The sequence below is a fragment of the Phodopus roborovskii genome, unplaced genomic scaffold (genome assembly GCF_943737965.1).
Source record: "Phodopus roborovskii unplaced genomic scaffold, PHOROB, whole genome shotgun sequence".
NCBI classification, from domain to species: Eukaryota; Metazoa; Chordata; class Mammalia; order Rodentia; family Cricetidae; genus Phodopus; species Phodopus roborovskii.
Window position 1 is genome coordinate 9233277 of NW_026126469.1, and position 20689 is coordinate 9253965.

General features: G+C 42.9%; 1 protein-coding gene across 4 annotated transcripts in view; it reads left to right on the forward strand.

Annotated features, from left to right (window-relative positions):
- The window catches only part of St6gal1 (ST6 beta-galactoside alpha-2,6-sialyltransferase 1), a 766154-nt gene that overhangs the window by 60609 nt on the left and 684856 nt on the right, over window positions 1–20689 (forward strand). The window contains exon 1 of one of the 4 annotated variants that reach the window (XM_051191228.1): window positions 13023–13119. The exons of the other annotated variants lie outside the window; for them this stretch is intronic. The gene's annotated coding sequence lies outside the window, so the exon portion shown is untranslated. Of the gene's footprint in view, window positions 1–13022; window positions 13120–20689 lie in introns of those variants that run through there. 4 annotated transcript variants of the gene reach the window in all.

A 20689-nucleotide genomic window follows, 5' to 3' on the forward strand; every position in this document is an offset into this window, starting at 1 on the left:
TAGAGTCATGGAAGCATTTCTGGGCCAACAAGTTGCTGAGGGAATGCAGTGGTGAGCCAGGAGAAGGGAAATGTAGAGAATCCCAAAATAAAAAAAAAAATAAATATAAAAAAGTATCAGGGGGTCTGAAGAGAGCAGGCCTGACTCAAGCAAGACTTGGAGCAGGGTGGCCTCTGGATTTTGCTGTTAGAAAAGTGACTTCAGTGGAATGATCTGAGTTAATTTCAATGATTTTCTGAGAAATGGGGAAGTGTGAGCAATTCAGAACACCCTGCCACAGAAAAGCTATCCTTTTCTTTAGCTGGGAGGAAGTCACCAAGGGAGGAGCATACAGTAAACAAATGACATGCCAACTGACTTCTGAAACATCATCCAATTATGCCCACAAATTTACGTCATGTTGAAAGGCTGCTACTCAGTTCAAGGCTGCATTATCATGCCTGTTACACAGTGAGTGCACAAGAAGAAGGAGTCCATTAAACACTGCAGAACTTACAAGAAGGTCACTGTGTCAGCACTAAAAAAACATCTAATGGGAGGGCTGGCTCTAGGTGCTTTCTTGCCTTAGCAACACACCCCCTGGTGCCCTGAGCTTCTGTATGTGGTTTTATTTGCTTCCTTTTTTCCTGCATCGTGGTTATGATTTTGACAAATAAATCTCCAGGCAGCTCATTTGTGTGACTAGAATAATGTTTTATTCTTCACAAATGTGACAGTCAGTCTAGAGAACCCAGGGAATGAGGGTTTCCCAAACACAGCAGGATGACCTCAGGACTCAGGTTGGAGGCTGGCACCAAACCAAGCTAAGCTACCTGTCTGAAAGGGGGATTTAAATGGTGGGAGGAAAGGATGGAAAACAAATGAAAAAGAAACCATGTCTTGCAAAGCACATTAGACTCCCAATCCCTGCCCTGTTTAATAAGTAGTGTGCTGAGACAGCAGACCTAGTTCTCCAATGGCAGCAAATGGCAGGCATCCTGGGAGAAAGCAGAAGTGTTCAACTTCTGTTTGAATCCCATCATCTTTGAGAAGGTGCATATTATCAGACTGCACAGAAAGCATGAAAGAAAGGAAAAATCAAAACCAAACCACAGAATGGTCATGCATCTTATGTCTCCAGACCTGGTTTGGGCACATGCACACTTACCTCCATCTTTTCAGGGAAAGGATAGTGTGTCAGTGTTTGAAGAAGCCTACCCAAGACACATGGCTAACAGTAGGGAGACAAATCATGGGGAGAGAAAATTAAAGAATGAATCTAAGAGACATAGGTGCTTAAAATCAGCAGATTCTTAGCAGCTAGCACAATGCCTCCTTCTTAGGCATTTTTATTTATTAATAGAAGGGATTATCAGGCCCTAGAGAAAACTTCTGGGCTTGTATTATTTATTCATTTATTTTTGATGGAGTATATTAGAAGTGCTCCGAGTCTCATGGAGAATGGAAGAAAAGGGGGAGAAGAAAACACATTTTCTAAAAATTATAAACCAACAGTATCAAGCAAATAGTTAAGATGACCTGTGTCTAATTCATAACATGGGGTAGTATTCAGTACTGATAACTTTGAGGTTTAAGGGAGTTATCATAATATATACCCACTGATTCTCCTCACAGCTGGACATAAGATAGAGAGGCCAATATTGGGAAATGAGGAGAAGCTTTTCTTTAGTTAAATATCTTTTAATAGGGCCAGGGTAGTGGGACAAACATTTAATCCCAGCACTCACCAGGCAGAGTCAGGTAGATCTCTGTAAGTTTGAGGCCAGCCTGGTCAACATAGTGAGTTCTAGGACAGCCAGGGCTATGTAGAGAGACCCTGTATCAAAAAGCAAGGAAGCAAGAAAACAAAAAGCAAAAACAACAACCGATCCCCTGAGCCTGTTTTAGGTCTTCTTTGTGTGTCTTTTTTTCCTGAGACAGGGTTTTTCACTCTTTTTTTTTTTTTTTTTTTTTTTTTTTTCCTGAGACAGGGTTTTTCTCAGTAGTCCTGAAACTCACTCTGTAGACTAGGCTGCCCTCAAACTCAGAGATCCACCTGTCTCTGCCCCTGGAGTACTGGGATTAAAGGTGTGTGCCACAACCACCCAGCTTTCCCCAAACCATTTCTTACAATACAGAAACCTAAGGAAACTTCGTGTTTGATGGTGTTGATTCTTTTGTTGTTGTTCAGTGTTATGAACTGTAGGTTGACATGCTAGGCAAGCATGCTACCACTGAGCTAAACTTGAGTTCCTTTATTTGACCCAGACTGGCCTGGAGCCAAGATCTTCCTCTCTCAGCTTCCTGCTATAGTTAACAGATATGTGACATCATGCTTTGTGCTTAAAGTTCTCCTGTTAGACATGATCATCTCTGTGTACCACCCATGGCACAGTTTTACAGACAAGATGGAAACTGGATTAGGAAATGTTTCATTTGTTGAGATGTAGTGCGTGAGTAGTGAGTGTCAGTGACCTTAGAGCGCATACATACACAGAGTGCATTTCCTCTCCTTTAACTAGTGACTTAGATGAATGTACAGGAGGCTTCTTGATCACATTCCTGGTGATGGAAAGCAGGGAGGACTCAGCAAATGCTGTGTATCCAGGCTATGTTCTCTGTATACTTAGGCTGGAAGAGCTATGTGAAGAAAGGCTACCCTAAGGTGCATGTGAGGATCTGCCTGTAGACTCTGTATTAGTTACTTTTCTGTTGTTGTGGTAAAACACTGTGACCAAGGGCACTTACAAAAGGAAGGGTTTGTTTGGACATACAGCTCCAAAGGTGTCCATGTCTGTCATGGCAACAAGTGGCAGACAAGGCAGCAGTCACGGAAGTTGAACGGCCAGCATGAAGCAGAATGAGCACACTGGAAATGATGAGGGGCCTTTGCACTCTGTAAACCACCTCCAGGGACTTGCTTCCTGCAACAAGGCCACTACTTAAGCCTCTCCAAACATAAGCACCACCTGGGGGAGTGGGTGTTCAAATGCCTTCTATTGGGTGGGGGCGGATGGCATTTCCTATTTAAACTACACAGGCTCCAGCTTCTAGTGTCTAAGAAAGACATTGGGGGCCATTGGGCTGAAAAGTGGGACTTGGAAGAAAGTCAGCGCGTTTGAGATCCTGAACTGAGAGCCGTTCAAGTGAACCCAATAAAATCTACCCAGAAACTTAACAGTTGGCAATAAAGATGCTGTATCAACCATCCTTTCCATACTTGGTCACATCTAGAAACTGTGTGTGGGTCTGTTAAGACAGGTGTAGACAAATGGGACTAGGTCAGAGGAGGTCAAGGAACTCAGAAACTATACTGTCTAAGGAACAGTTCAGAGACAGAATCTTTAACTTGAAAAGGGAAAGACTCTGGGGAGATAGCATTGTTTTCACGCGCATTTGTTTCTGTCTAAAGAGTAGAGTTGAACCACCAGTGGGAGCTGAGGACTGCATGGAGGAGTTCAGACTAGTGCCAGTAAAATTGACATGGCTATCTGTGGTTTAGAGACTCATTATTGCAGGCATTAAGCTGGAGTAAGCTGCCCCTTTTTTTCTGTTTGCAATTGAGTGGAACTGTGTTTTCTGGTTGAAGGGTGGCCAGACTGTTTTCTATAGTTTTTCCTAACCACAATGGTAATAGTTCTCCATCTCAGAGAGCCCATGGTCTCAGTTGCTACTTGCAATCCAGGAAAGGACTGCTGGTGGCAGTGGGTGGCCGTGACATAGTGCACCAGAAGGTGTGAGCTTTGGATGTAGAACTAGTGATCAAACATTCATTTGACTTATTTTCAATATAATCTAGCATACTGTGAGTTCAGCATAGAGAACTGACCAACTTGAGTATAGTAAAGTAGCAGTTAGTATTTGAAAACACTACTACTAACTAACATTTGAGTGTATTCTCCCAGGAGACCTCAGGGATGCTCAGTACCTTCTGGTTGTCTTGTCAGCACTATTTTAACCAGGTCCAAGGCCACTTCCTACCTTATTCCAGGAATCTTTGTAGGAATAGCCTTTCCTCAGTGTGCTGTAGACATGGGTTTGAGTCTCAGCTGTGCATTAGTTGCATGGTCTTGAGAGAATAGGAGCCTTAACTTCTATTTATAAAACTTACAGGCTTTGTTTCTACCTTGCAGGTTCTTGAAAATAATTAGAAAGAGACAGCCACTTAGCAGCATTGCACTGACATACTGTTCACCAGACAGTGATGCTGATGGTTGATTGACAGCTACATGCTGGGGAGAGTTCCCTGTTGAGCATTGCTGGAGTTGAGGAGAGATTTGACAGAGATGTCTTCTCTTTTAAACCATTGCAACCCTTTACCATGTGATATCCCCTATTGACCTCTTTAGAAGAAAACTTGGACAAATCATATCGCTGTTCCCCTGCATCTGGAGGGTTGTCAACTGTGGATTCAGTCAACTCTGGACAGAGACTATTCAGAAAAAAAATTTAGGTTTGTATTGACTGTAGGCAGTATAATGACTGTTTATATGCCATACACATCATGTTATATATGATAAATCATCTAGAGACAACTCAGTATGTGGGAAGATGTATATGGTTGCATGTAAGTACACCGTTGTCTATAAGGGACTGAGTGTCTGTAAGTTTTGGTGTCGGATGGTGCTGGGAACTAATTCTCTTAAAGATTCCCTTCAGTGAAGACTGTATGAACCAGATTCTGGCTTTATTCTGAAGCAGCTAGCTTTGATTTTGTTCCTGTAAGGACTCTAACGCTATCTACTGATCTTTCTTTAGCCAGCCTCTACCCTGCAAATAGTCGGTCAGTTTCACGATATGGGCATGAGTCACCTCACTAGGCTTCTGTCCTTTGTCATTGTTAGTAACTAAGCTATGGAAGTGGATATTGAAACTTTCCCTTCATAACAGGGGAGAAGCAGACAGTGCCTGCCTGCTAGCTGCTCCCTCCCGTGCTTGCCAGGTTGGGCTCTTCAGCTAGGCCTGGATTTTAGCAAGTGTGACTGATTTGCTGGTAGGCAAATCACTTGGGAACATTCATTCCAGGTGTGCAAAGGCCACATCATGGGACTCAGTTTGGGTTGAGAAGTGTGCTAGGTGCCTGAGCCTTGAGTTTCTACTTTCTAAGAATCCATTCCTGGTCAAGTACGTGGACACAGAATCTGTGGGAGAGGTGTGTGGCCTGGCTTAACCCAGGATGTGTGAGCATACAGGGCAAGGGCTCCTCATACAGGGAACAGCCTCAGAATTTCCCTGTATTCAACAAAGTATAGGTAAAGATCCACTAGTTCTTTTCACATGTCAAGTCAAAATGTACTTACAGTTCTCTTTTGGGTGGCCGATACAGTCTTTCGATTTCTCCACCCAAGGGTTCATTTCTTCCATCTTTCAGGACTCAGAGATAAATATAATCTGTAATTTTTGAAGTATAGATCCCTCAGGTGATGGCTTCACCCCATACTGAACATAGATGTCAGTTGCTCTAGACATTGGGACGGTCCCTAGTCATCACACTTTCTTTGTTCCCATAATGCTGATGCTGTATCTGGAGCTGTAAAACTTGTTAGACAGAAGGGCTCTGCTTACCTTCTTCCTCAGTTACTTTTATGTTGCTATGATAAAATACGCGGTCCCTCCCAAATGCTTAAGGGAAGATGCTCGCATATTTTAGCTTAAAGTTCCAGAGGGGATACACTCCATCATGATGGGTAGGCATAGCAGCAGGGGCATGTGGCCCGCTCATCATGTCACATTGCATTGGCAGTCCTGAAGTAGAGAGGGAGGGAGAGAATAAGCAGTAGGACCTGACTATAAAACCCCAAAGCCTATGCCTACTGCCATACTTCTTCCAGCAAGGTTCTAACCTCTAAAGGTCCACACCATCCCCAAACAGCACCACCAGCTGGGGATCAAGTGTTCAAACACATAAGCCTATGGGGACATTTCATGTAGAGACAGACCACAGCAATGTCCTGTAATAGCAGCTGGAGTAGGCTTCCTCTCAGTTCCTTCTCAAAGGTGACGGGGCTGCAGTCCTCTAGGATGCCAGTGGTTTTGGTGATTTGAGAGGTTCTGGGTACTATTCTAGCATTTCCCATCCCCTTCCCCTCCATTCAACTTCCCTTATGGCCACACTCCTTCTGAGAACTGGAATCCAGTGGTTCAAACCAGATAATTGAAGCCTAGGAATGTTAAGAATGTGGCTGCACTGTGGAAGACTTGCATATATGATATGCAAGTTCCTCCCCCCAAAACCAGTCAAACTGAATCTTTCAGACTGTACCTGAGAGCAGTTTCAGTATTCAACTAAAACTATCTTTCCGCTGTTAGCAATTGTGCGCATGTGTGCACACTTCAGGGAACTACAAAGGCTGAGTGGATATGGCCCCCACCCTTAAGACACCCAGAAGCCAGTGTCATGATTCCCATGACAATCTGTTTTGACCCCCACTGCAGCCCATCTTTTTGGGGTCTTCCTGGGATGACAGTGCTATGTCCTCCAGGAGAGGGTAACATTCCTGAGTTCTGAGAGCTGGACCTCGCTGTGAGCTGGGTCTCTGACTTGAGATGGATGCCTCACTGATCCAGCTGGGATAGAGGCTGCCTTCACAGACCTTTGATCTCCTTTAGGAAAGACTCCAAGCAACAGTTCACAAAGGAATCTGCAGCTCAGACGCCTCAGGGTTTCTGTGGTCACTGCTAGCCTGGGCTTTGGTCAGAACACATCCTTTATTGGTCTGTCTTGTGACCAGCCAAGCTAAGTGTCCATAATAACCCAATGAGGCTGAGATTTAAAGAAAAAAAGTATTTTTTTAAACTTTCCTCCCACTTTTAATCCAAGTTCTGGATATATACATTTTCAGTCTAAATGAAGTTACTTTCTGCTTTCTCAAACAGATCAGTGGAATTGAAGGAAAGATCTTCAACAGGCTAGAACAACAACAACAACACAGTTTTACAAAATTATAGACGCTATCCCATGGGTATCACAGAGTGAGGATGGTCTCTGCATTTTAGACAATTCAGCTGTGTGTGTGTGTGTGTGTGAGGCAGAGTGTGTGTATTAGTGTGTGCATGTGTGTGAATGAGGGTATGAGTGTGAGTGTGTGTTATTGTTGTAGAAAACAAGCCATGTAGGATGAAATAACTACCTTAAAAGGCGCTAGGGTTGTGAATGAGGAGTGACTTTTCTGCCACATTCTCATGCGTGGCCTCTGGGGGAGGGGGGAGCGAGGGGGAAGCTCACAGTCTGTGAGCTTCAGTTTCCTCAGAGGTAGAACAATTTGCCTGCAGGTTTCTAGTAAAGTGCCCAGCACAGTCCTTTGTGTAAATGCTCCTTACAATAATGGTCATGGTCCCAAAATGATCCCATGGGTAGACAGAGTTGTGTGGTCAGAGCACGCCTGCAAACTGAGCCAGTCTGCATGTCCCTATGTGGTCCTATGTGGTTGTCCTCATCATACACCATGGACTCTAATTCTAGAGGCTGAGAGGCTGAGTATAGTCACCCTTCCCCCTTTCCTCTACCTATTTTTGGTTTTTAATTTTTTTTTTAAATTTTATTTTGAGATGGGGGTTTTGCTATGCAGCCCAGGCTGGCTGTGAAACAAACCCATTGCCCCAGTAGTAAGTGGCTTGAGTGGTGAGGTTACCAGTGGTTCCACACCTGACAGAAACAGGATGGTGTGAGACAGGCACTCCTACACTTAGCAGTTCCTCTGTGAAAACAGCTGAGGTTTGCACAGATGTCACAGGTGGTACTCCAGTTCTTACCACATGCATCCCCGCATCACTGAGTAGGGCATGGGTTGAGCTGGAGCAGCATAGGGAAGGAGCCATAGCTTTCCATTGGCAGAAAGTACCTGTAGCTCACCATACACTTCATACTGAGTGGCCACTGTATCCCATGCACTGGTCAAATGCCGTAGATTCTGGGCTTACTTAGACCTTCGCATAGTCTTGGCTGTCCAAGTGTGTGGCCTACAGTCCTCGGTGATGTCCACTTGATAGTGCCCTGTACTCCTCAATCCTCTGGGCTGACCACTCCATCATAAAGCACTACCATATACCAATACTGCTATTTTGTTGGGAGGCCATTTCTCCTGGAGCTCCTTCAGGCCTGCCTCCTCTAGAATTGTGTGGAGGTTTGAGGGGCTTTTTCTTGCAGCACTGGCTATATTATGGAGAAGGCAGGCAGGAAGGAGATGTATTCCTGGGAAAATTTGTTTTTAGGGACACAAAACAGACCAAGTAGTGTGACCTTGCAAGTGACAATCTTAATCTTGTCTGAAGCCCTTTGCAATTTACCAAGCACCATATATATCTGCATTGAAGGAATAAGGCCTCATGACCCTTTGTCTTGTTAATGACAGATAGGGCTGTGCCTCGAAAATGAGGACTTAAGTTGAAAGTCAGTTATTAGGGGTAGAGACCTAGGATGTTGTCTTCTGAGTTTTGCTTTAATTTTCTTTCTGTTCTCCATCATGTGTCCCCTCGGTGGTACCCTGCTGTATGTACTGGCTGGTTGTGTGTGCAAACATGATACAAGCTAGAGTCTTCCGAGAAGAAATGTCGCCACGAGATGCAGCTGGAAGGCATTTTCTCAATTAGTGATCAACAGCACACACACATGGAGTCTGGGGGGTGCAGTCCATTGTGGGAGGTGCCTCCCTTGGGCAAACCACAGATGTCGGCTGTGTGTACGCTTCCAATTTGGAATACCTTTATAAAAAGTAAAAAATGGCCGGTAAAATGAATTCAGATGGTGTTTTACTTCAATATATTCAGAATATTACTTTATCATGTGATCAGCATAAATATTATTAACTGGGTATTTTAGATTCTTCTTTCCATGTAAAATCCAGGAATTCTAGTGAGAACTTTTCCCCTGCTAGCATGTCTCAGTTTGAATAGCCACACGTGGCCAGGGACTATAGCATTGTAAGTTCGCAGCAGTTTACATATGTTATTTCACATACACAAAGTTTTGTGGAGGGGCAGATTAGGAGGGTAGGTGCCAGTACTATGGACAACCACCGTGGTTCTGCTTTATTTCCTAAGCGTTACAATGTGAAGTTGGAATCCCGGCATCCCGATGCACTGTCGTCACTTTATAGTGTTCCCCTGACACCAATGACTACTGTCAGGGATGTGTGTAATGAAATTATACTTTTAGTGTCGATGAAAAGCTCATTTCATTTTTTTCCATTTGTCATAAACATTTTCCAGCCATGTAGTGCCATTAATAGGCTAGCATATTCATAAGATGACTTAGAATTCCATTTCATAATTTGCTTATTGCTGTGCATAAATATTTAGGTTGCTTTGATATTTGACATCACATTTGATGTTGTGGCGTGCAACCTCCCATTCAAGTTCCTTTTTGACTTTTGAACCATATATTATAATAAACACTCAGCTTTTGTATTTAGCACCTAGAGAGTGCTCAGAGATTTTAGACGTTAGTGGGGTATTGCTTATGCTTTCCCACTTTGTTATGACACTAGAGGGCCCTGGTTTTGCTAGTTTTCTAGTATTGGGTATGAACATTTATTCCAAGTTGTGTTTAGTTTAACTGAAGGAAGTGGGTTTTACATTCAGTGTCCTTTCCCACATGCCTCCTACAGTATCACTTGACTAGCTGAGCGCTGGGCAAGCTGAGGCCACAACTAGCAGGGAAATGAATGCCTTTTTCACCAGAAAGTTGCTTAGACACCCTTGCTTTGCATACTGATCATAAGCATTGTTACGATCAGCTTTCCCACCAACCTGGTTGCAGAGCTGCATCAGCCCCAAATAACACACAGAGATGCTGTATTAGATATAAAGCTGTTGGCCTGTTATTGGCTAGCACTGTCTTAAATATTAACCCAATTCTATCAATCTAAGTATTTCCACATGGTCTTATCTTACTGGACCTCTTCTCTCTAGTCACTACATCTTGATTCTCTTACTACATCTCTCAAACTCCTCCTTGTCTCCTAGTCCCACATATCTTGCTTTCCTATTGGCCAACAGGACTTTATTCATTAACCAATGAGAGAAACATATTTACAGAATGACATCTCCTATCTTGTCCTCTATTCTGTCTAAAATAAAAAAAAGGGTTTTAACTTTAACATAGTAAAATATATAACAAAACAGTTATCAAATAAGAACTATGTAGTTATCAATATTTAGTCCATTAACATTTAGCAAGATTTAAAGAAAATATTCCATCAGCTATCCTATCTTTGTTAGTCTAAATTCCTATATGTAACTTATCTTTAATCCCAACTAAGGGAAACAATAGCCATAACTATCTGTCTTCAACTCCATCAAAGACCAAAGAAGGATAATATATAAACTCTAGAAATGACAGAGACAACTCGCTACCTGGTAAGTCACCTGAAGTTCTTCTGTAATGTTCCATCTTCAGCCTATAGGCCATAGTGTGTCTGGCAGACTTTTCAGCAAAGCAGGAAATTTCGAACTGTCCACCTGTGTTGGCAGTTTGTCAGTCATTTTTCTGTTTCCTGCAGAATGTCTGGCAGACTCTTCCATGAAGCAGAAACTCTGTAGCAATGTCCATCTTGAATCAACAGTCACTTTCCTGTGGGTCCTGCATGTCCAGTTTATACAGCATAAAGTCAAACAGTTCAGATAAGAGTAGTATCTTGCCCAAATGGCTAGTCTTGCCATATTGGAAGTAAACTCCATAATGAGTTTCTTCAATGTCCATCTTCCTTTCTGATGCAGATAGTGTTGCCAGGAGCAGTATGTCTCACTGTCAAGAAAAACCCTAAACCATTTAAAATGCTATATTCTGTAGGTCTCTGAAAGGTTTGAAGAATGCCTATCCATTTGAAATATGTCTTTGTATATCTAGAAAACCTAACTAACTTAACTATAAGTTTTGACTATTATAGGTAACTATAATTTGTACCAAATTATACATTACATTTTTAAATGAGCTATGTAAGCACAATACCTAAACAAAAGGAAAAATATACATATCACAAAATTGACCTTAAATTTGTGTCAATAAATGAAAATCCATTCCAAAACAAAGTATTCATTTCTGTACCATGATCTCCTTTTTTACCTTTAAGAAGAGATTGGTTGTGATCATTAACCATTTATAACCAACTCCATTTAAATGAAAATAAACATTTATAAACAATATTTTGGAATTTGGGCATCGTTCTTTCCAAACTGCTTCCTGCTAGTAGGGGTGTCTCTGTCTTGGGGATCCTGAAGAAGCCGCAGAAACCCTGGCTGTAGTGGTCTGCAAGGCTGCCTTGTCCCAGGTGTTTTGAATGTTGGATCACCTGGGACACTGTTTTAGGGGGTCTTGCTAGATCAAACCATGTTTGTCTGGAAGGAATCCACAGCTTTTCATTTTCTGTGGAAACAAAAATAGAAATTGTTTTCCCCAGTAACCTGTCCTTAGACTTAAATTTTGATGTCAAAGCATTTTAAAAATATATAAATTGGATTAATCCAGCAGCATTTATTTTAACAAACAGTTGTTGCTATTTCCTCAGCAGCTTTCCTTTTGGCCAGCAGGGCTTTATTCATTAACCAATAAGAGAAACATATTTACAGAATGACCTCTCCCATCAAAGGGTCTTCTGGCTGGCAATGACATGTGTCTAAGAGAGGATCTTCATTCTAAATGGTACACAGCCATAGGGAAGGGTTGACCTGCCCACTTCTGTTAGCCCTGTTGTGTATGGCTTTGACACAGGCTCTGCAGGCACAAACATGTGTTTTTGGATAGATTATTTACTCTTTTTTATCTCACCTCCTCTCCACTTCCCCCAGATAGAGATAAGAGAAAGTGTGGTAGCTCATGCTGGTGATACTAGAACTTGGATGCCGATGCTGAGAATTTGAGGCCATCCTGGAATGTTTGGCAAGATTGTGTCTCAAAATAAAATAGAGGTGACAGCAGTGTCTCTCTGTACAGCACTGCTGTAAGGATTTTACTGTTCATACAGAAAGCCCTGAGAGCAGTACTCAGTAAACGCAGGCACAGGTCTGCCTCCCTTCTACACTTTCTAGAGACTGCCTCTCGACAGGCTTCTGTAATTGGGATTGCAGTACTTGTGTTCACAGAGATGTGTGTGATGGAATGTACTCAGCATTTAATGCCACGTCCTGCATGCCAAGGGCCCTCCTCAATTGCAGCAATGAAAGAACTCGTTCTCGGTTTTATGTTGTTCTTTATAAAAAGATGTTCCTCCCTTACACAGTATAAGCGGCGGTCATGTTCATTTTGATGGTATTTGTTTCTATGGACTATTTTTGAGGTCATATTGGAGGTGTGGAGGCTTGCCATCAGAATGGGTGGCAAATCAAGATTTTTTTTTCTTCATCTTTTAGCAAAGTGTCATCAAGGTAACCAGTGCAAAATTTCACAGAAAGATCATTCTCTTTGATATATTCCTTAGTTTAGTGACTTCCACTACAGGCAGCTTCCAAAGAAACATCTGGTTTGTGGAAAATGTCATGTGTTTGGCTTGGCAACACTTCTCAAAGATGCCTACAAGAGAAGGGAAAAGTCATGTTCTCGAAGAAGCACAGAAAAGTGACTGAAGGGACTCATATGCCCTCCCCTCTTGTGCACAGCCCTCCCTCTTCACATCTGGGTTGAGCTGTATGTCTCTAAGAGCATTCCTAGAAATATCTTGACTGGGTTCTAGCCCCTTCAAATGTAGGCCACCTTGCAGCTGTAATTTTCTTCCTTTTTGCTTCTCTCCTCTGGGAGCAGAGGCACTTGGGAATGCTTTGATGTTTGGGGAAGGAGCTTGGTCATGAGTGTTTGTTGGCTACATTGATGAACTTGTAAATATCTGTTTGAGATGCTAGAAGATGGGTAATTATGGTAAGTGGATTTGCAGAGCAAGGATAGGGCCAGGTAAGCAGCATTATCCATTTACTCTATGGGAAATCGAAAGCAGTGATTATGTCTGGAAATGCCAAGGACTTTCCCCTTGCCCAGATGACCTTGTCCTCCATGAAGCATTGGCTAATCCCTTATTCCAGCTCATTCATAAGCCTGAGCAGCTCCTTGCTCTCGGCACTTCTCTATCGAAGTGCCCCCTTGCTTGGGGGAAGTTCTGGGTGTGTCTGCCTCTGTTTTGTGGATCAAAGCTGATTCTGGGCATTTCAAAACAGGTAACACTGTTTCCTTCTTCAGCCTTCATGCTACACAGATCATAGACTGGCACAGGAGTGGGATGGTTCATCTTGATGGTCAGTTTGGTTGGATGAAGAAACACTGAGGGATTTGTGAAGCACATGTCTGCGTGTCTGTGTTCCATGAGGGCTCAATCTGATGAATGAGTTCAGATACAGGTAGGCTTAGTTGGAAGAAGTACATGATCATGGCTATGTCCTTGGGGCTACTTCTTGCCTTGGCCCCTAATCTCTGCCTATTAGACATGAAGAGCAGCCTCTGCCACACATCCTGCCACCATGGCTTTCTGACCACTTGGGACCAAGTGATTGTGGTCCGAAACCTTGAGCCAAAGGAAATCCTTCTTGAGTTGTCCCTGTCAGGTATCTGGTCACAGCAAAGAGAAAAGAAACCAACTGGGGGTCCACCTCAAATTTACATTCTGTTTCTAGCTCAATTGGGATTTTTTCTGCTGTCTAGACACACCAGCGCTATTTATTAAGAGACTTTGTTTGCTCTACTGAACTTTATTGGTATTGCTGTAAGACATGAAAGACTATAGGTGTGTGGTCCTCTACAAGATTCGTTCTTTTGTGGGTCTGTTGCTCTGTTCTTTTGGGTTATGGTAGTTTCATGAGAATTCTGATAAAGCCTTTCCTCTGTTCTCTGAAGATTGCCACTTTGAAATAATTTTTCCTTGGTTTAGAATCAGCTCGTTGTTGATTTCCACAAAAGAGTAGCTGGATTTTGATTGAGCGTGTACCAAAGCTGTTGATCAAAGTATTAAGCCTCAAACAAAACCAATCATGTGCCCTGCAATCATTGGTTTAGGCCCTTGAGGAGGTTGAAAAGTCTCCAGATCTGCAGTTGGCAAACAAGAGACACAAAAGAGCTAAAGATGTTGTTATGGTCTATGTTGGGTCTGAGAACTGGGAATGATGAAGGTGTCTCTAGACAAAAAGCCAAAAGGCAGAAAACACAGGAAGAGATGACATTTCAGGCAAGAAAACCCCTCAATGGCCCAGCTCAAGGCAGGAGGAATTGCATTTTGCTTGTGGGCAAGACAGCATTTTTGCTCTATATAAGCCTCTGACTGACTGAGTGAGGCCTTCCTCCCGGGGAATTGAAATTCTATGTGCTCCAACTACGGATGTATATAGTAATCTCATCCACTCCTCACAGACATAGTCAGACTAATGCTTGACTGCATATCTGGGTACATGCGGAGCAGTTAAGCTGATATAAAACTAACCCTCACTGGGAGTCAAATTGTATTAAAACTAAACCTTCAAAATCAGGAGCATAAATGTATTCGCATTTATGTGAGTCTTTTGATAATTGCCCCCAGGATGATTTGTAGTTTTCAGGCAGAGCATGCCCATCTTCACTAAACAGCTTCAAATTGAGATGTGACTAAAAGTGGAAAGCAAAATATATTTCCCAAGTGTGTGTGAATTGACACCTTTAAGGACTTATAAGCAGAGGCTTTAGAAGGATGACTGTCAAGCCTGGCACCTTTAATCCCAGCACTTTGGAGGCAGAGGGAGGCAGATCTGAGTTCGTGGGCAGCCTGGTCTACAGAGTGAGTTTCATGACAGATTTCAAAGCTATACAGAGAAACCCTGTCTCAAACAAAAACAAAAACAAAACAAAGCAGAAGGGTAATTGTCAGCCTTGTGGGTACCGGTAAAGCAGATGTGTGTCCTTGCAGAGTGTAACCATGAGTGATTTGGGAACACTCTTTACCCCATACGCTGTTTTGTCATCTCCAAAACATTTTCTTCCTTTGATTTTCATAAAGGCTGTGGGAGACAGAGAGAATACATTTAGGCAGATACATGACCCTCAGGGTGTGATCAAGGAGTCCTGTGACTACAGCAAGGAACAGAATCAGCCTCAGGACCCAGAACTTTTCCTGAGAGACACCCTCCTCATGTACTAAAGCCACACCCCATGAGGATGTCTCTATGACTGTTACCAAGAACACATCTCCAAGGGCTTCATTCTTGTGGAGACTCTTCTGCTTGGGCCTTCACAGACGAAGCTGGAGGGAGTAGTAGAGAGGGACAGTAGAGCAATATATATTATATAATATACATTAAGTCCTAGAGAATGGGGGGAAACCAGGGATACTGTGGCCCACACGGGACAAATGCTTTTATGCTGTGAACAATGCTGCAAGCAGTGTCAAGGGTCATGCCCCAGGAGTTAGCCACTAAGTATCGAAACCTTATTTATCTAGCAGTTTGTTGAGGTCAAGAAACATTAGGTAGTGCTTCTTTAATTTCTTTGCTTCTGAGAAGTTTAATAATGCTTTCAAACGGTTCAAAGCTAAAAGAGGTAGATTTTCCCCTTCTTTATGACTTTCTTCCATTCTTGTCCTCTTCCTTCTGTTGGTCCGGGTGTGCAGTTGCCCATGTGGACACGGATATAGCTAAGCTGGTGGATATAGCTAAGCTGGCATAGCTCCTGTGATGAGCTTGTAAGTCTTACAGAGTTTTTACTTTCATTCCCCCAAACTAAGCAACATGGTTGCCTTTTGAAAAAGATTTTTTGTTTGTTTGGTTTTTTTGTTTTGTTTTGTTTTGGAGACGGGATTTCACTATGTAGCCCTGGCTGTTCGGGAACTCACTCTGCAGACCAGGCTGGCTTCAAACTCACAGGGTTCCACTTGCTTCTGCCTTCCAATTGCTGGGATTGAGGGGTGTGTACCACTATGCCCAGCAAAAGCTTTTGTTTTTAAACATTCACACAGTGAAGTATTTGTGAATGAATGACTAATGAATTTGTATAAAAATAATCTAGGAGATTCAGAAATAGGACTATAAACAAAAATGTCCATGATTTTCTCATTGATTCTGGTCCTTGGGAGTTCTCTATGAATCATTTCTGTGTAGCCATTGTTCTTATTATCTATTGAAGGCAAAATTTCACGAAACCCTGCTTGTCCTTATATGCAGTAAATCCTGATATTTAACTTTAAAGCTTTTATTTTAATAAAAACTGTTATTATACTCTGACTCTGAGACCAGGTGTATCAGGATGGTATGGCCATGGTCTCCAGGTTGACTTTGAAGTAGTAAAATGATACTCGTTTTGGAAAATATTGGTGTAGGCGGAGACCAAACCTCTTGGAACTGGCAATTGCCACCCAGTGTAATGTGACCCTGGGCTGTGTACAGTGGGCTGGACAGACCCACCCACTGTAAGAGTGACCCTGGCTTGTGTACAGAGGGCTGTGAAGCATTTAGACAGGAGGGTCACTTTCTGTGGGAAAGGAAGAAGTGTCCTGTTGGGAAGGGAGACACATGGAAATTTGATGACAAGATATACATTTGAGCTCAGTGATGGGGAGGTGGTGGGTTGACCTTAGTTCAACATGGCTGGAAAGTAGGGTGGTTAAGGGAGTGACCTTCCAGAATGAGGGCACAGATAAAAGGAGAAAAAGTCACATTAGCCTCTGTAAGACAGCTTAAAGATTTAGATTTTCTTCTCTGTTTAGGGCTGGAGGGTAAATGGAGAAATGACCCTGTCCCACTCGACTTTGAAGGCCACTGCCAGTTCTGTATATGTAGAGTGTGGTGTCTGTCATGACTTAGAGCAGGAGACTAAGAGCCCAAGGAGGATCATTGCAGAGCACAGATCCACCCGCCTTCTCTGCCATGGGGGTTTTCAGAAGATCCACACAGATAAACAAGTTAAGGGATTTTTGTGTTTTTGTTTTGTTCAAAACAAAAATTACTTTCACTTTCAGCAATTTGGAGGAAGTGAGAATGGACTCCTTGTATGCTTTTGTTCCCATTTTCGCAGAGTCAACTCTGGCAACCGGATATTTATAAGAGGCACTTTTCTAGGTCCTTAATGACTATGAGACAATAACTCATCTAATCTTCCCCAAATGCTCTGGGAAGTATTATTACTGCTGTAATTTGTATAGAAACTCAAGTTTGGAGAAATAGTTGCCTTGCCCCAGGTCACATATCCTACACTTAGCAGAGCTGGGATTGAGGCAGCCTAACTGCATAGTCTTAGCCGCCACACACTTCTTCACCAGATGCCTAGCAAATAACTATAATGGTGGCTGAGAGATGAGGGAGCCCATGCTGTCTTCAGGCAGACTCTGCCAGAGTGAACTGAATTGAGAGACATTTTCCTGGTGTCTGTTAGAGAAACTGCTCGTGTATTGTTTGGACAGGGAAACCCACACAGCATTTCTATTATGAAAAAGACAAGAGGAAACTGGGAGTTTTGGCTTTCTGCTATAGCTTCTCAAAACTCGGCCACATGAGAAATGCTGGAAAATAATAGACAGGATGGGTCCTGGAACCTGAATGTGAACTCATGACAGCCCTGTCTCTAAGAATTACACCACAGAAGGCTGGATGGACTTTTGTGACACCACCACCAGCATGTTAGCTGTGGGGCCCTGGAAAAGAACCACGGAAGCCAACAAGTGTGAGGACAGCCTGAGGAGAGAGATGCCGAAGGAAACTAGCTAACACAACCTCTGCACAGAGGCCCTGGGCACACTGGGGATGTGTCTGCTTGGAGCAGATCCAAAGATGTACTTCAGCAGTTTTGAAAATATGGTTGTGGAATTAATCATCACTACCAAGGCCTAGACAGCTTCCCGAAGGGCACATGTGATATCTGCAAATATGCACAGGGTAGCCTAGCCAAGGTTTTGAAATCTGAACTAATATCAGCTGCCTCTTTTAAAAGGGGAAGGGGCAATGCCAACAGCTTAATTGTTGCCAAAACAAACAGAACCCACATTTCTTGAGGATTTCACCAGTGCCCAGCATCTCATAATACAGTGTTCAAATAAATGCCATGGTTTACTTCAGCATGTTTATGCAACATTAAAACAATAGAGAAAAAATTCAAACAGTATTTAAAGAAAAAGATAATTAGCAAGAATTGACCCTGGGATGACTCAGATAGGCTTGAGGCAGCCATTGTATCTATTCTCCAGTCTTGGAATTAATAGAAAAACAGAAATTCTCAGCAGAGAAACAGAAACCAGTGCAAAATAACTAGATGAAAAATTTAAACCAAAATAATGGCACCAGAAGTAATTCATTCACTGGGTTAGCTTTAGCTACAGAATGAAGATGACAGATAAAAGAATCAGTGAACTTGTAGGTAGATGAATACAAATATTACACAGTATGGAAAGCAAAAAAAAAAAAATGTTGGGAAAAACAGTATTTCACAGAAAAAATATTGGAAAACCAGAATTTCATAGGATAGTATTAAGAAGTTGGAAATTGGTGTTGCTGGAGTCCTCTCTAGAAGGTGAATGTAAAGATATTGGTGTAGGAAAAGTACTTGAGGAATGGCTGAAAATGCCCCAAATGCAGAGAAAGAAATTTACATATAGTAGAATCTCTTAGTAATGTCAAACAGGGCGAAGTCAATGAGCTGCTTTATAATCAAGGCTGCCTGTTCTTCCTGCCTCTTCCCACTTGGCTGGCCTGGTCTGAGGGTCTTCTCTGCCATGTGGCTCATGGGAGAGTGACTCTTCCTAGCTTGTATGGTTTAATCCTGAGAGGGAAGAGCCTAGTAAATCTGGTCAGTTTCAGGGACTTCCTGAGCCCTGAAGTTGTTTACCTTCTGTGGAAAGATGCTTCTCTGAAGGATAGAATGTTTCCGTCTTTCCTTTTTGGAAGAAGCTTGCTAACAGCCAGAAGGCTCTGTTGTGTGCCCACCTGCCCCGACTGAATTCTAGAAGTTCTTCAGTCCAAGGGGAGTGAGGGGGAAGTTTGAACTCACAGAACAAAGAGAGAAAAGTGACAACACTGAAAGGTTATAGCTGATAGGCTTCCTCCCACCTCACTCTGCTGAACCCAGACTCTGCTTCTTAGGTGAACGTGATTTTGTTAAAGGAACACACTTGCACATTGGAAACACTGGAAACAAAACAGGGAGCGACTCTTACTAACTTATCTGCTTGCAGGCCCAGAGAGACTCCTTGGTGGGTACAGTGAGTGTCAGTAGCGTTAATAAGTGTCATTGACATCATCTGGATACAAAGTGAGAGGTGGAGCCAAGAGCCTTATTCCAGTGCACTGAGCTCTCCTAGAATCAGGACTGAGCGCAGCAGACCTTGGGCCTCTTCATATCTCTCTGGGTCAGCGCACTGATGTCTGGTATCTTTTCTGGACATGTTCCTGGGTAAGAGTTTGAAGGAAGTGGCGATGATGAAGGTGTGGCTGGCCTGGGTTCTAAGTTAAGGAAAAATCTAGAGTGAGTGAGTGTATGAGGAGTTTCATACAGTCTTTTTCTGTCGTGAGTGGACAGTACCCTCTGTTTCAGGCAGTGATGTGGGCACACAGAGTACTGGTCTTAGCTGTGAGATAGGGACATCCAAGTAGACACAGAGACAGTGGATGACTGCTAAGGAGAACATGGAGACTATGGTTTGAGTCAGGAACAAACACACCATATGTGTGTCTAGGTTGGGGGTTTTCGAGAGTTCAGGTTTCTGTTGACTGGTGTCATCCACTCTGTCTCCGGTTCCCCTAAGGGTTCTGTGTTCCTGTTCCCTTTGCCACAGGGCAGTTTTTGAAACAGGAGAACTTAAAGGGGACAAATATTGGTTTTGTTGAGATGAACATGTAGGTCCTGGGTTAAGCCAAAGGCAAATATTGACTCATGGCACTCCCAGAAACACTATCTTGTCTACCAAAGGAAGACTTTCCCATCCACAGCAGCTCAGCCAGGCTCCTGCTGCTCCTGCTTACTTTCTGGGGGCGGTGGGCAGGTGTGCACATCTTACAGAAGAGAAAATAATAAATAAATCCTGGGGTGTTCCCATTATTTGCCTCAAATTGAATAATACAGCACAGATCCTAATCTAGTTTTGTCTGTGTCTGGGGTGTGGTTCCAATGAGAGTTATCATGAATCCCCAGCTTGGACCTTGTCAAGGGCTTCAAGATCTCTGTCTTGGGGTTCATCTTACCAGTCTAAGAGCCAGTACCCAGGTTTCCATGTGCTTTGAGCCAGATGCAAGTCGGAGTGCTGTCCTGATTCTGTAGCAGGGTGAATGTGGAAAATCCCACAATTCTCCCGAATTTCTTAAAACAAAACAAAACAAAAACCTTTTAAAAATGTTCACCTAACATTCCTCAGCCTTAGCCTCTCCACATATAGACTGTTGGGATAGTAAGCTTATTATTGACATTCCTGAGACTTATCTTGAAATCTCGGAGAATCCTCAGGCCAGGCTTGTCAGACAGATAACCTGCTGTCTGTTATGTAGAGCCTACGTGAGCTGTTGTTAGCATGGTGTCTGTTATGTAGAGCCTACGTGAGCTGTTGTTAGCCTGCTGTCTATTATGTAGAGCCTACGTGAGCTGTTCTGTGAGTCCTGCACTTTGTTCCAGGCCTTCTTGTGTATTGTTTCTATGCAGTTAGGCAAACTGAACACTTAATGACTTTTCTCCCCCACTGAGTCCATATATATATATATATGGCTATAGGAATGTTTGTATCTGCTGAGTGAAATTCATCCCTAAGCACAAAAGTCCTTAGCATAAACTAGCTGTTTAGTTTCCTTGGGAGCC